At 37.3% G+C, this 14,661-nt stretch overlaps 1 protein-coding gene across 6 annotated transcripts in view; it reads right to left on the reverse strand.

The window, feature by feature from the left end:
• Positions 1–14,661, reverse strand: part of MCTP1 (multiple C2 and transmembrane domain containing 1) — a 793,635-nt gene that overhangs the window by 175,931 nt on the left and 603,043 nt on the right. The window lies entirely within an intron of this gene.

Raw genomic sequence — 14,661 nt, forward strand, 5'->3', positions numbered from 1 at the left:
TACTGACCTCCTTGCAATAGTACAAGATACTCCATCTCCCAGTTACTGGGTTTTTCACTGACTGTCCCCCATTCCTAGAATACCACCCTCATCTCTACCTCCTGGCTTCAAGTGTCAGTTAAAAACTAACTTTCTAAAAGAAGCCTCTTTTTTTTTTTTTGCTGGGCAATGAGGGTTAAGTGACTTGTCCAGGGTCACAGAGCTAGTAAGTAAGTGTCAAGTGTCTGAGGCCAGATTTGAACTCAGGTCCTCCTGAATCCAGGGCCAGTGCTTTATCCACTGCACCACCTAGCTGCCCCAAGGAAGCCTTTCTTAATCCCTTTAATTCTAGTGCTTTTCCTCTGTCGATTATCTCCAATTTATTCTGTATATGGCTTGTTTGGAATTAATTGTTTTCATATTGTTTCTTCTCCTCGCCCTGTCCCCTTCCCCACATTAGACCTTGATTTCCTTGAGAGCAAGAACTTTCTTTTGCCTTTCTTTGTATGCTCAGGGCTTAGTACAGTGCTCTGGCACATAGCAGGTACTTAAATGTTCATTGACTGACTGACTGAGATCTATATGGATAGGGGAATTTCCTCACTTCTGGCATTTTACCAAAGTAAAAATTCTGGACCCAAACAAAAACAATAATAACAATAAATCTTTACTCCTCAGGGCTGTTAGGGAAATCAAACACATAAAGCAATATTTAAATATAAATAATCATTATTGTTATTATTGAAGATGAAATAATTTGTGCCCTATGGCTAACAGAATTAAAGTATGTATCAACCTTGAGGAGAAAACAAGTCAATTTGCCTTTTAGTGCCATTTATGATAATATTTCTATCATGCCTACAGACTTTTAAAGTGGAAAAGTTAAATTTCACGTTTTATATTTGCAAATAGTTACAGGTATTTAGTAAAATGAAAGAATGTGATAGCTAGAAGGTACATCAGAAATCATTTGATCCAACACCCTCATTTGACAGGTGGGGATAAATTATGGGAAAGTAATTCAAACACAGAAGTAGAAGAAAGCACTGTATGAGAAACCAAATCTCCTGAGTCCAGATTTAGTGATCTATCCACCAAACCACACTGCCTTTCTGGTATGTCATAACTAAATACATAAAGCCTATGATTTTGTCAGGGTGGGGAATTAACTCCATTGAGGAAGATCATAGTCAGTCTATGACTTAGATAAATCTTGTGGAATTGCTTGAAGCATGGTCAAGTTAAGTGACTTGACAGTATTATAGTTTACAAAGGGCTTTTCTGGAGGTGGGTAATGCAAATGTTATTGACCCCATTTTGCAAATGAGGAAACTAAAGGTCCATTAAGTGATTTACATTCAATTAATATTAATCACCATTGATATCTTGCAAGCTTTGGCTTAATGCTTCAAGAGAAAATTCAGGTTGTGGTATATGATTGTGATGGAATACTATTGTGCTATAAGAAATGATGGTCTTAGAAAAAGATGGATAGATTTGTACAAAATAATGAAGAGTGAAATAAGCAGAACCAAGAGAACATTGTGTACAGAAACAGCAATATCGTTTTAAGAACAACTTTGAGAGATTAAGTAATTTTGACTATTATAAATGCCCAAATTAACTACAAAGGACATATAAAGAAAGGCAGTATCTGCATCCAGCAAATGAACTGATAACTAGAAGTATGTTTAGAATGGTTTTACACACGCACACACACACACACACATTTGTGTCTAATGCTGGTGGTAGTGTTGGGGGTTTGGGGGGAATAAAAGGGGAAAAAAGAAAATTACATGAAAAGTTTATTATATATATATTTTTAAAATAGCAAGTTATACATAATAGATTTGCAGTTTCATGTACAACCATCTTTTTTTCTATTCTACTATGTTATGGAAATGCTTGTTTAAGTTCAGAATAAAGAAAATTTAAAGAAAAGGGAAAAATCAGATTTATAGGGCACCACTGTTGTTACAGTCAGCCTCAGAGACAGGAAATTTAATTGGGTTTAAGTTGCTACTCTGATACAGTCAGGCTGAGTGATCCTGTTCAAGTCACTTAAGTTCTCAGTGACTCCAAGCAACTCTAAGATTTTATCTTGGAGGGTAGGTATTGACTTGCACTGGTAAGAATTTCTTCATTAGAAGTTCCCTACACTAATGAAAGTATAGATCTGGACCCCCAGAATTAGGTGCTACAATTGAAACTCAGGTCTAGGTCTTCTGACTTCAAAGAGTGTTCATGCCTCTACACTACATAGTACACCTCCAACAACAGCCTGTCATCTGGGATAGCACTTCTCCCACAAAGACCCAACTAGACCAGAAACCTGTATTTCATTGTGGGGAAGAGTTGGGAGAGAAGGGGTCTCAGAACAGTGAAATGCTCATTCCAAATGTAACCATTAGGCATTGTATAATGAGACAGCTCCAGAGCCTCAAAAAAGATGTGAATCTGACAGGTTTTGAATGTCAAAGGAATTTTCAGATGTTATCTCATAAATTTGTCGACACCTATGAAGTTCCAACATGAATTTGTTTAATGTTCATCTTTTTTATCTATCTCCTCAGCTCCTTTCCATCTGCCTACAAACATGCCAAAGTCTTCTCAACCCTTCATCTGACCCTTCCATCCCCTCATGCTATTGTCCTATATCTCTCCTCTATTTCACAGCCAAACTTATAGATAAACTTGTCTTTATTTCACTTCATCACCTCCTACTCACTTCTCAGCCCCTTACAATCTGGCTTTCAACCCCACCATTTGTCTGAAACTATTCTCTCCAAGGTTACCAACCATTTCTTAATTGCTAAAGTTGACAGCCTTTTCTCATTTCTCATTCCACTTGGCCTCTATGTAGCTTTTGATGCTGTCAACCACCCCCTCCTCCTAGGTACTCAGTCCTCGCTTGCCTTTTCTGATATGGCTCTTCTGTGGTTTTTCTTTTTTCTTCCTGACCATTCATTTCCGGTCTTCTTCCGAGACTCATGCCCAGTCTATTCCTGTCGACCTAAGCGCAGGTGTCTATTCTGAGTACTTTCTCACCTCTGTCTATACTCCCTCTCTCAGCAATCTCATCTGCTTCCCTGTGTTCAACACAGTCATCTTCAAAGTTACCAGCAATCACTTAATTACCATTTCTAATGAACCTTTTCTTAATCCATCACCTTTCTCAATTTTGCTTTGACATTTTAAAAAATTACACTTCCTTCCCAGATATTCTCTTCTTAAGTTTTTAGTGACACTGCTCTCTCTCATCTTTCCTCTTATCCATCTAATTGCTCCTTCTCAGTCTCCTTTGCTGGGTCTTCATCCCTGCTAAATAGAGGAATTTTAGATTTCTTGATAAAGAAGATACAACAATTATGGGTGAAGATGAACTCAAAGGTATAACCACCCCATTTGTGGCTGTAGGGAAGTGAACAAATGAAGATGGAAAATGAGGAATCTGATGAACTGAGGAACCAGGCTGTTTAAGACAAAGCTTCTTAAACTGTGGGTCGCAACCCCATATGGGGTCTTGTAACTGAATGTGGGGGGTCATGAAAAATTTGGCAACAGCAAAAGGTCATGTATATCTATTTTATATGCCTAGATACCCAGGGTCATGTAAAAACTTCTTGGGTAAAAAGGGCTTGTGAGTAGAAAAAGTTTAAGAAGTCCTGGTTTAAGGGACATCAACACATATACTGATGCTTCCAAAGGGCAAGGTTATTAGGTGGCACAGTGGTCTTAGAGTTAGCAAGACTTGATTTCAAATCTGGCCTCAGACATTTACTAGTTTGTGACCCTCAACACGTCTTACCCTCTGTTTGCTTTAGTTTCTTAAACTCTAAAATGGAGATAATAAGAATACCTACTTCCCAGGGTTGTTTTGAGGATTAAATTAAATAATAATTGTAAAGCACTTAGAATAGTGCTTGGCACATAGCAAATACTATATAAATGTTAGCTAATGTTACTGTGGGCAGCTAGGTGCCTGGAGTCAGGAAGACTTATCTTCCTAAGTTCCAATTAGGCCTCAGACACTAGCTGCGGTAAGTCACTTAACTCTGTTTGCCTCAGTTTCCTCATCCGTAAAATGAATTGGAGAAAGAAATGGCAAACCACTCCAGTATCTTTGCCAAGAAAACCCCAAGTGGGGTCACAAAAAGTCAGACACAATTGAACAAAAACAACAATGGCATATAATTATGCAATTAAAACTGACAGGTATAAGGAATATGAAAAAATCTGGGAAGAGTTTTATGAAATAGTACAAAACAAAAGTAGAATTAGAAGAATGGAGTACACAATAAGTGGGAAAAATAAATGAGAAAGGACAAAGAACACTCATGGGGACCTTAGAAGGAGTGATTCAAATAGCGTATGACGTTTTGTGTTGAGATTAGTTTATTTTATTTATTTATTTTATTTTTTGTGAGGCAATAATAATAATAATAATAAGTGACTTGCCCAGGGTCACACAGCTAGTAAGTGTTAAGTGTCTGAGGCTGGATTTGAACTCAGGTACTTCTGAATCCAGGGCCAGTGCTCTATCCACTGCACCATCTAGCTGCCCCTTGAGATTAGTTTAAATGTAAGAAGTTACTAAGTAACATGGTATAGTAGAAAGAGTTCTGGCTCAGGAGTCAGAGGACCTGAGTTCTAATTCTGCTAATGATGCTTCCAATTCCTTTAAACTTGGGTAAGCCTCCTAACCTACTGAGCCTTAATTGTTGTTTAGTTGTTTCAGTTGATTCTGACTCTTTGTGAACCTAAATGAGGTTTTTTGTTTGTTTGTTTTTGTTCTTGTTTTGCAAAGATACTGGAGTGATTTGCCATTTCCTACTCTGGCTCATTTTACAGATTAGGAAACTGAAGCAAACAGGATAAAGTGATTTGCCCAGGGTCACACAGCTAGTAAGTGTCTGAGGTCACTTTTGAATTCAGGAAGATGAGTCTTCCTAATTTCAGGCCCTGCACACTATCTACTGGGCCACCCCATATGCAAAAGGAGAGGAGGTTGAATTAGATTTCATCTTGGTGACAAAGTCAAATAGAAATGGATCCATCCCTAGGTTGCGAATTGATTTAGAAAACCATAAATTAACCTTATCTGTATTGCATTGTATTTTGTTGTTGTGGTTGTTAAATGTTTCCAAATCACATTATAATTTGGTTCAGGTTGTACTTGGGTATTTTAAAAAATACTTATAGGCTGCAAGTGGAATGTCTGACACCTCTGGACTAGAAGATCTTTCTGTTCTCTTCCCATTTAGATCTATGAACCTATGATAAAGTTTTGTAGTTTCCATTGATATTGTTTCTAATAAAACATTTGCTTTCTCTCTCTCTCTCTCTCAACTGTGGAAGAAAAGTAAAACCTCCCTTTCAGTAAAACTTAAAATAATAAAAAAATAGTATTTTTCTAATCCAGAACAAAAACAAAACAAAAAATAAATCTTATCAGACTTCCCTGTTAAAATGTGAGTTAGGGCACAGGTGTCAAGCACAAGAGCCATAGGCCCAATGAATTCTCAACACTCTCCAGTGAGGTTTAAACCAGATTAAAATGTAATTGGGAAATATTTAACAAAATAAATAAAAATACAATAATACATAGATAAATCAAAATTTTAAAACTAAGTCAATATATGACCCCAGATATCCTTATGTACAGAACAGTGACCTCATTTCTGTTTGAACTTAACCATTGGGTTAAAGAACAGAAGGCCTTTTTCCTTAGTGAAATAGCTTAAGAAAAATAACAAAACCTGGAACAAAAAGTACTACTTATTTTCTTAAGAAGCCTTCTCCACCTCTGAAGTAATTGAGCTATTGACTTACTTAAGGGCAGTCTTCACTTCATCCAACACCAGAAGAGACTGGGACTATAAGCCCACCTTTCTCCATGGAGAAATGATTTACCATATTGCTGACTGGGAAGAGGTCTCTTTAATTACTCCAGGTACACACTAGAAGGGAATGGTCAACTAGGGAATTAAGAAGGAACGACTGTTTTGGAATTTAACAGCAAACTATATTTTAACAAATTAGAATGTTTTTTCTTGTTCAAGAGTCCTGTAAATATTACCTCAAAGTATTTTGTGGTAGAAACATGTCAGAAGACATGGGGAAACTATGCTAATTTGGATATCTCATTCTATGCCAGAAATCACATAGTAGATTAATGTTGAATTAAATAAAATTGTTTGTGGCAGATTTGTGCCTAAAACCTAGAGTACAGTGTGTGTGTGTAGAAATAGATATAGATATCTCTGTCTCTCTGACTCTCTCTTTCATATAGCAAGAAGAAGATAAGAAATCTGTCCTTTCTGAGAAATCTTTGGAAGGCATTGTTTAAGAGTAGAAATCTATGTTTGAAACATTTGCTTTTGGACAAATCAAGAAAAATTACCATGGGAAATTATTTTCTAATGCATGTTTCCCCTTTCTAATGTTCCCAGTTGACAGAAAATAAAAGTTTGTAAACTTTCCAAAGTGACTCCAAGACTCTCATTGGAGTCTCCATCTCACATCTATTTCGAAGAGGGAAAAATTCTTCAAACTTCATCTCTGTGAAGATCCTTCTCAAAAAGGAAATAATTCAGATTTCAAAGGATCATAACTAAAGCTAGAAGGGACTTCAAAGGTCATCCGGTCCAACCCATTTCATTTTAGAAGGGAGAAAAGTGAGGCCCTGGGACAGTTGTTATAAACTGTCATCACACCATGCTTTTATCATTAAAGTTGATTTTTTTTTGAGAATATATATACATCTCTGTCTTTCCTTCTCTCTCTTCTTTCTAAACACAACATATGCATATAAAAATACTGTTTTGATTCTCAGTCCATGGGCTATCCTTCTGATTCTCCCTTCAGTTCCTATGACTCTGCCTCTTTTCTGTAGCCCTGTGCTTACTGCACACACACACACACACACACACACACACACACACACACAGACATAGTACCCTCACAAGAAAAATCACCTTCAGAATGACTTCCTGACAAGTGGTCTTGTTCTGAGTACTACCTTATATTTCAGCTGCCCTGTTGGCTCCTGTAGTTACAAAGTCTGAATTTATTGTGGGCCCTTGTAGTGCAATTTTTGACACATCATTAAGCTCCCTCTTCATTGGGAGCCTAAGGGCATATTCAGGCTCACAGCGAAGAGCAAGCCTAAATAATGGTTAAAACACGTGTCACAAGCCACGAGGAGCTTGTTTGCCAGCAGGGCAAACAGTTCACTGCAGCTCAAGCAATCCCCTACAACGGGGTGTGTAGAGATAATGAGATAACCACACACCTCAAGTGAGTTGTTCGTCTCTGTCTTCAACCATCCAAGACACACAGTTATCTCAGTAGGGTGGTGCACCCTGGAGTGTTATAAATATCTTTCAGAAGGTGAAAAAAAAAACCGTCAAAGAAAACACCCGAAAAACAAAAAGGAAAGAAGAGGATGAACAAATAGAAAAGAGACAAACCTCGAGGTGTATAGCATAATGAACCAGACAAATAAGTGCTGTGTGTTTTGGGGTAATATATTTGCTCTTAATTGTATGTAGATTTATTCCAATGTGATGATAGAATCAACCTAAAATAAGGGTAGTGTCAAAACCTCATCAACTAATCACACTGTTTCTTTCATCCTCGATAGCTCATCATCATTGTTCAGCACTAACCTACCGTAGAAATTAGTTAGACAAATAAACTATCGAATAAGGACTGACTAGGTTGATGTAATGAATTATGCCTAATATGCCCCAATTATGTGGCAATTTCTTTGTTTTAATTATTTGCACAATTTTAATGAAGGGGTTGCTGGAAGGTGGAGCCATTTTGATATTTAATGGAAAAAACCAGATTTGTTTTTAAGAATGAAAACAAAGATAATTAGCTCTTAAATTAGCTAAATAATAATAATACATTCATATTCTTAAGTTATTAGCATTTTCCTCATTATTATTGTTATGTGTTAGCCATCAAAACTTTATCCCTGGAGCACTGATACTTGCTCCATAGTTGTTGTTGTTGTTGTTGGTGTTGTTTTCTCACACTCTATAATACTTTGCTAATAACCCACTGTCTATTAAGAACCTCAAGCAAAGGTGGAAAAATTCGTTAGATTAGGAAAAATCATGGTTGGTGATGGAAAGGATGCTCTTTCAAGAGGTAACTCACAAATGCATAATAACTTAGAAAAGCAAGGGGAAAATGATTTATTGGGGGGAAAGAAAAAGCATGATCCTAAATCCAACCCAGCAAATAACCATCTCCAACAAATTTCTTCAGGGAAAAGCTTCAAATTTGAAAGGCATCAATCCTTTTCTGCTGTCATCCAACTGTTATGTATGCCCGTGTGCCAGCTGGATCTGTACATGTGCCCGCATAATCCTTTTCTCACCACTGATGTCATCATTAAAGCTGTGCAGAAACGCTGATTTCTGCTTTGCACACTCATTAGCATAGTGTCGGACATTATGGTGCAAGTTGGGGTCAAGTTTGCAAGAGTGAGAATAGCAGGTAAGTGAAATTTCCCCACTTCAAAAAGCAAAAGCAAAAGCATATTTTCGTAACTAGGATATTATTACACCTGGCCAGCCACCGCAGAGGAAACTTGAGAAAAATACACACTGAATCATTTTCCGTGGTAACAAAGACATTAAATGTTTTATCCTCCTGCTGAAAACTCTTCCGTCCTACTTGAATTTTCAAACACGAACTGTGCAACTGTTTCCTCCTGGTTGCTGGTCTATTTGTAACAAAGGCGCAGCATGTCGGTGGCTGTTGGCTATGTCTCCCCCTCACTGTACTAAACTAGGAAGAAACCAGTCCCACCTACCATCCCTGACAATCTTATTTATAATACCCCTTGCGACTCCCTCAGCCTGCTGGGAAAATTTTAAACTTTTATTTATGAATTCTGAAAACTGTGATGAATTAATTTACAAAACAGGAATTGGTAAGCAACAACAATGAGAAGTGTTAGATGTCTGGGAGAAGGGAGAGTAACGCTGCATACATTGAAGGCTGCTTATCTATTCTGGAGCTTGTGACCCTCTGCACTCAGATGGGACAGGTGGTGAGGTGAGAATGTGGGGAGTGGGAAGAGACATTTTAAAAGGGGTTCTCCCCCTCCCCCATAATACTAAACCTAGATTTGCTCAGTGGGTCAGCTGACATTCCAGTTCCTGAAGTTGCAAAAGGTCCTTTACTGATCAACCTCTCCACTTCTTTGCCTGTTCTTCTAGCAAGTCAAACTCAGACTGATCTTATGTAATTTCATTGGCATCTGTATGAAGCAGGTTAGGAAATGGTGAGCAACTTCTGCTCCAAATAACAAACAGGCCACAATTTCCTACAAGGGGATTGGGGGGAAAAGCCTTAAAAGAGAATTAAGGGAGGGAAATGAATGAATGAATAAATGAAAAATGGGATTTTAAGTCCCATGGTAAGGGGAATGAACTAAAAATATGGTGTCACCTAAGTCCATGGAAGAGGGGATCTGTCTGGAAAACTGCCCTATGTGTCTTGTGCTTGCCGAATGTGGGGAATTACATAGAATGCTGGGAGCCCATGAGGAAATAACACTTTCTTTAAAGACAAACAGCATACAGATATGAAACATGTACATATAGCAGCAGAACAATATATAACTATATTCCAAAAATGAATGGTAGAGACAAAATATACCATAGGATCATTTATCAATATTTTTTCTTCATTCTTCTTTAAGGTATAAGAGGCACATTTTTTGGTTACCATGCTGGCTGAAATCAACTGATATTCTTTTTATTAAAAAGACTAGGAGAGGGCAGCTAGGTGGCGCGGTGGATAAAGCACTGGCCCTGGATTCAGGAGGACCTGAGTTAAAATTTGGCCTCAGACACTTGACATTTACTAGCTGTGTGACCCTGGGCAAGTCACTTAACCCTCATTGCCCTGCCCAAAAACAAAAACAAAAAAAACCCCAAACAAACAAACAAAAGACTAGGAGTTGAAATTTCATGTTGAAAGATTAGAAACAAATCTCCCTAGTGATTTCAAGATTTCATAGTCTGAATCTTCTGTCTTTTAGACATAATTTTATATACCTACCCGATAGCTCGAGGTTTCCTAAGCAGTAATCATATTAAAGTTTTTTTTTTTTTTTAAAAAGACATGTGGAATGAGTATAACTTGAGAAGCAGTATGGTATAATAAAGAATTAGCCTCCAAGTGAGGAAGACTTAGGTTCTGATCCTGTCTCTCTGACACATAGTAGCTGTGTAACTCTGGATGAGTCACTTAGCTGCTCAGGGTCCCAGGTAATACTCTAAGACTACAAATTAATCCCAAATATGCATTGATAGAGTACGTTTTCTAAACCAGTGATGTTGGAATTCAAACATTGTGTTTCCTCACACCTGTATAACTTGCCATTTATTGTTTAGACAAACTTTGAGTTCCCTGAACAAGGAAAAAATAAAGTAGTTTTGCAGCCTGTACCCCAGGGGAAAAGAGGGTTTGGTTAGGACACTTCCTTTAGTGAATGATAACAGATCTTTAGTTGGAAGGGACCTCATCTTGTCCATTCCCCTCATTTTACAGATGAGGAAACTGATGTCAAAGAGGGTTTTAAATTCACTGTAGCAGAATAAATACATGTGGAATCATGAGAATCCCAAAGGAGAGAGAGAGAGAGACAATTCTGTTACTTAGTCATAAAAGCAAAACTCACTGATGCATGTTTGACTTTTAAATATGTAACTCTCAGTTTTGCTTGGTTTACCCAATAGTACAAATGAATAAATCCTGAGAATTGAATTTATTTTCACATTGCTGAAACCAGCTTTACTTTCCTGGTAGGAGGCATCAATCTTGCTTTCTATTGTGTCTGGAGATTTTGTGGTTGCTCAACACCTCAAGGTTCCATGATGTTCTGAGTATAAGAATACTACTAAGGCAGATTCTAGGCCATTTGTAATTTAGCAGGTAGAGCTAGAGAGTTATTGGAGGTTCCTACAGTTTAAATACTTCCCTGGTAGGAGGTGAAAAGTAGTAAAAAAGAGGAAATTGTTGACATGAATTCATTCAATGGCAGTCATTTTACACAGGTTAGCCTAATGCTACCTCCCTTCAATCAGATTACTATTCATGCTCATACTATTCATAGCAATCATATGTGATTGCTAGAATTAATCTCCATACTATTTTATGGAATGATAAAGATGGAAGATAAAAGATAATCTTTTTTGACTAGGTCTTACAGAATTTGGCAGTGAAATAAAAAAAGGAAAATCCTTTACTAATTGATATTTTCTCATAAGTCAAAACTTCCTTTCATTCACTTTGGTTAATTAATGCTATCATATGCAGGATACCACTTTTCCCATTCTGAAAATATTATACCTGTCTCTTAGATTTGGTTTCAGCCTTTAGGTACAAACAGATCTTCAAATGTTTTGAAAAAAAATCAATTTAAAGTTGATGTGAATTTCATGTGATACTTGGGCCATTAGGTGTATGTCTTACAAATATCTCAGAAGCAACTGAAGCAGCTATCATCACATTTTATCTTTAAGCAGGACCTTTGGTGGCAGAGTAATGAAAGGTAGCAAGGTTTGTCTGAGACAGGTATGTTAAACCTCATTTCAAATGGCCATTTACTTAGCTACAGTGTGTTTCATTTTTTCCTCTTCATGCCATGGAGAATTAGAGAAGAGTATCTCAAAGTCCTGGATCCCAGTCTAGTATTTCAGCTACCGAGATGCTCGTGAGATGCTGATGAGCAACATTAAACTCTAATCCTAAGAACAGTGCTGGTCAAACAGATATTTGGGCAAATGTAGCTGGCTCAATTCTCCATAGTAATATTGCAATAGATCTTTCCTCCTTATTATAGGCAAGTAATAAAGAAAGGCTTGAATTTTAAAAAGCTGGAAGGGCCACTAAAATGATCTAGCCCAACACTTTCATTTTATAGATTAGGAAATCAGGGCTTCAAAAGGTCAGGTGACTTGTCTTAGTTGAGTTAGTCAGTCAAACAAGTAGTTATTAAGCAATACAAGGACATTCTTGAGGTCTCTCTGAAGAACTTAGGAATCAGTTGTGAGACATGGGTGATGCTGGCACAGGACTGTCCAGCATGGTGTGCCCACATCAAAGAAGGAGCTGTTTTCTGAGAGAAGAAGAATTTCAGTAGCTTAAAAGAAATGTGAGATGTGCAAATTTAGAGATATCTCCATACCAAATGTTTATATGGACTATTTGTGCCTGACCTGTGGTGGAGCCTTCCAAACTTATATTGGTCTGATCAGCTGCAGTCAGACACACTGTACCTTGACTCCAAAATAGTGAAGTCATTTTTGTGCTCTTTGAGGACAAAGGACAACAACTAACTAACCAACATACCAGGTAAGGTGTGAATTGGTGGAAATACAAAGAAAAGTAAAAACAATTCCCCAAGGAGTTTCCATTCTAATGTGGAATCCAACATGTAAATAACTAGAAAAAGACAAGATATATACAGAGTATATGAAAAATAGTCTTAGAGGAGAAGGCACTAGCAAGCAGTTGGGGGTAGATTAGCAAAGGTATCCTGAAGAAGATGTTATTTGAACTTAGACTGAATGAAGCCAGGGAAAGAGTGTGTGTGTGTGTGTGTGTGTGTGTGAAGTCCAAGAAGGAGAGTATTCAAGGAATGGGGACAGTCAATGCAAAGGTATGGAGATAGGAGATGGTGTGTCTTATACAGGGAACAGTAAATAGGTCTTCATAGCTGGATCATAGAGTGTGTAAAGGGGAATAAATGTAAGATGACTGGAAACATAGGAAGAGGTCAAGTTATGAAGGGCTTAAAAAGAGAATTTAAAAAATTTGATCCTAGAGGTAACAGAGAACCGCTGTAGTTTATTGACTCGGGGATAGGGGAGGGATATGGTCAGATATGAGCTTTAAGAAATCACATTGGTATCTGAGTGGAGGATGGATTGGAGTTGGCTACAGAGGTAATCAGTAGTATAACTGGGACTAGAATTTAGTCCTCTAAAAGATAGAATTAAAACTCTTTAGCACTGGGTTAATTATGCATCAGAGAACATGACACATAGGAGCAGCCTAGTGGAAAAGGCATGAAAGGAATCAAAAGGAATAGGTCTGAGCCCTGACTTGAATAATTATCACTCGCATGACTTTGCAGAATTCATGTTATTTCTGAGAGTCTCAACTTCAATATTTATAAAAATGGGTTTGGTTGTTATACTGTTGGATATTATGTAGAGCTGATGACAAAATATCATATCAGGGCTCCACTTGACCCACTGCTGGGCATATCACCACTGTCTACTCTTATTTGGCCTGAAAGGTCCATCATTAGAATAAGTCCCTGCTTTGAGCAATAGAACAAAGTCCTTGTTAAAATGCCCTTATAAAATTTAGTAGAATGGGATAGATCTATTCAGTCCCATCAATCTATTTTTTTTTTTTGGTGAGGCAATTGGGGTTAAGTGACTTGCCCAGGGTCACACATCTAGTAAGTGTTAAGTGTCTGAGACTGGATTTGTCAGGTCCTCCTTACTCCAGGGCCAGTGCTCTATCCACTGTGCCACCTAGCTGCCCCCCCCCCATCAATCTATTTTCAACTCACCAATTATAACCCTTTGAATTTTTTTGATTGAATTAAAATAATAATTTATTACATGTGTAATGTAATGTGCAGAACACTACTGGTGGGGCACAGGAAGTAAGATGCAGTCCCTTGATCTTAAGGAGCTGCCAGTCTATCAGGTTCTTTGTATAAAACTTGGCCAAGACTTGGCCCTGTAGGAATGGAAGGGAGGTAGGACCACTCTTTTTGTGCATGGTATCACTTGAAATCCTGCATTTATTTTTGATTTTCCAATCTTCCTATCTCCCCATACCCAAATAATAACTCTCTCTTACTCTTATTTCCTCCTATTCACAATGTAACTAGAGAGGTTCAGACCCCCATTTCCTTTCTTCTATCTAACTATATATAATAGCCTCATTACTGGTCTTCCTGACTCTAATCCTTTCTAATCTATCAAGAATATTGATATAAGAGCAATATTCCTAATATAGAATGTTGATCACATTAAACTTCTACTGAAAAAATCTTCAATAGCTACCCTTTAACTTTATAAAATAAAAACTACTGGTCCTGGCATTTATCACTTTTTACAATATCAATCAACCAAAAGGTATGTTCAGAAGGTATATTCATGTGAGGAGATACAGGAACCAGAGGGGGTTGGGATGGAACATTTTGAAGAGTATTTGAATGAGGGTTGAAGAATGGAGAAACAGAAAGATTGGGTTATACTACAGACCAATGGCATCAAACTCAAATAGAAACAAATCTTTGCATATTGCACATTGGTTTAGAAAACCACAGATTAACATTATTTATGTTTTATTGTATTTTTATTTTGTTAAACATTTTCCAATAACATTTTAATCTGGTTGGAGTTGCACTCAGGAGTTTTGTTGGCTACTAGTTTCATACCTCTGTTAAAGACTATTTAGATGGAAAGAAAAAGAAGAGATTTAGGAAACATCATGATGAGACTGGCACAAATATATTAGTGATAGGTGACTTCAATTATTCAGTCATCTTTTGGAAATTTCTCTAGCCAAAACTAGAGCAACTCATAATTTGTTTGTTAATAATTTTGTCCTTCAAAAGATGGAGGA

Source organism: Dromiciops gliroides, chromosome 1 (genome assembly GCF_019393635.1).
Source record: "Dromiciops gliroides isolate mDroGli1 chromosome 1, mDroGli1.pri, whole genome shotgun sequence".
Classification (NCBI taxonomy): Eukaryota; Metazoa; Chordata; class Mammalia; order Microbiotheria; family Microbiotheriidae; genus Dromiciops; species Dromiciops gliroides.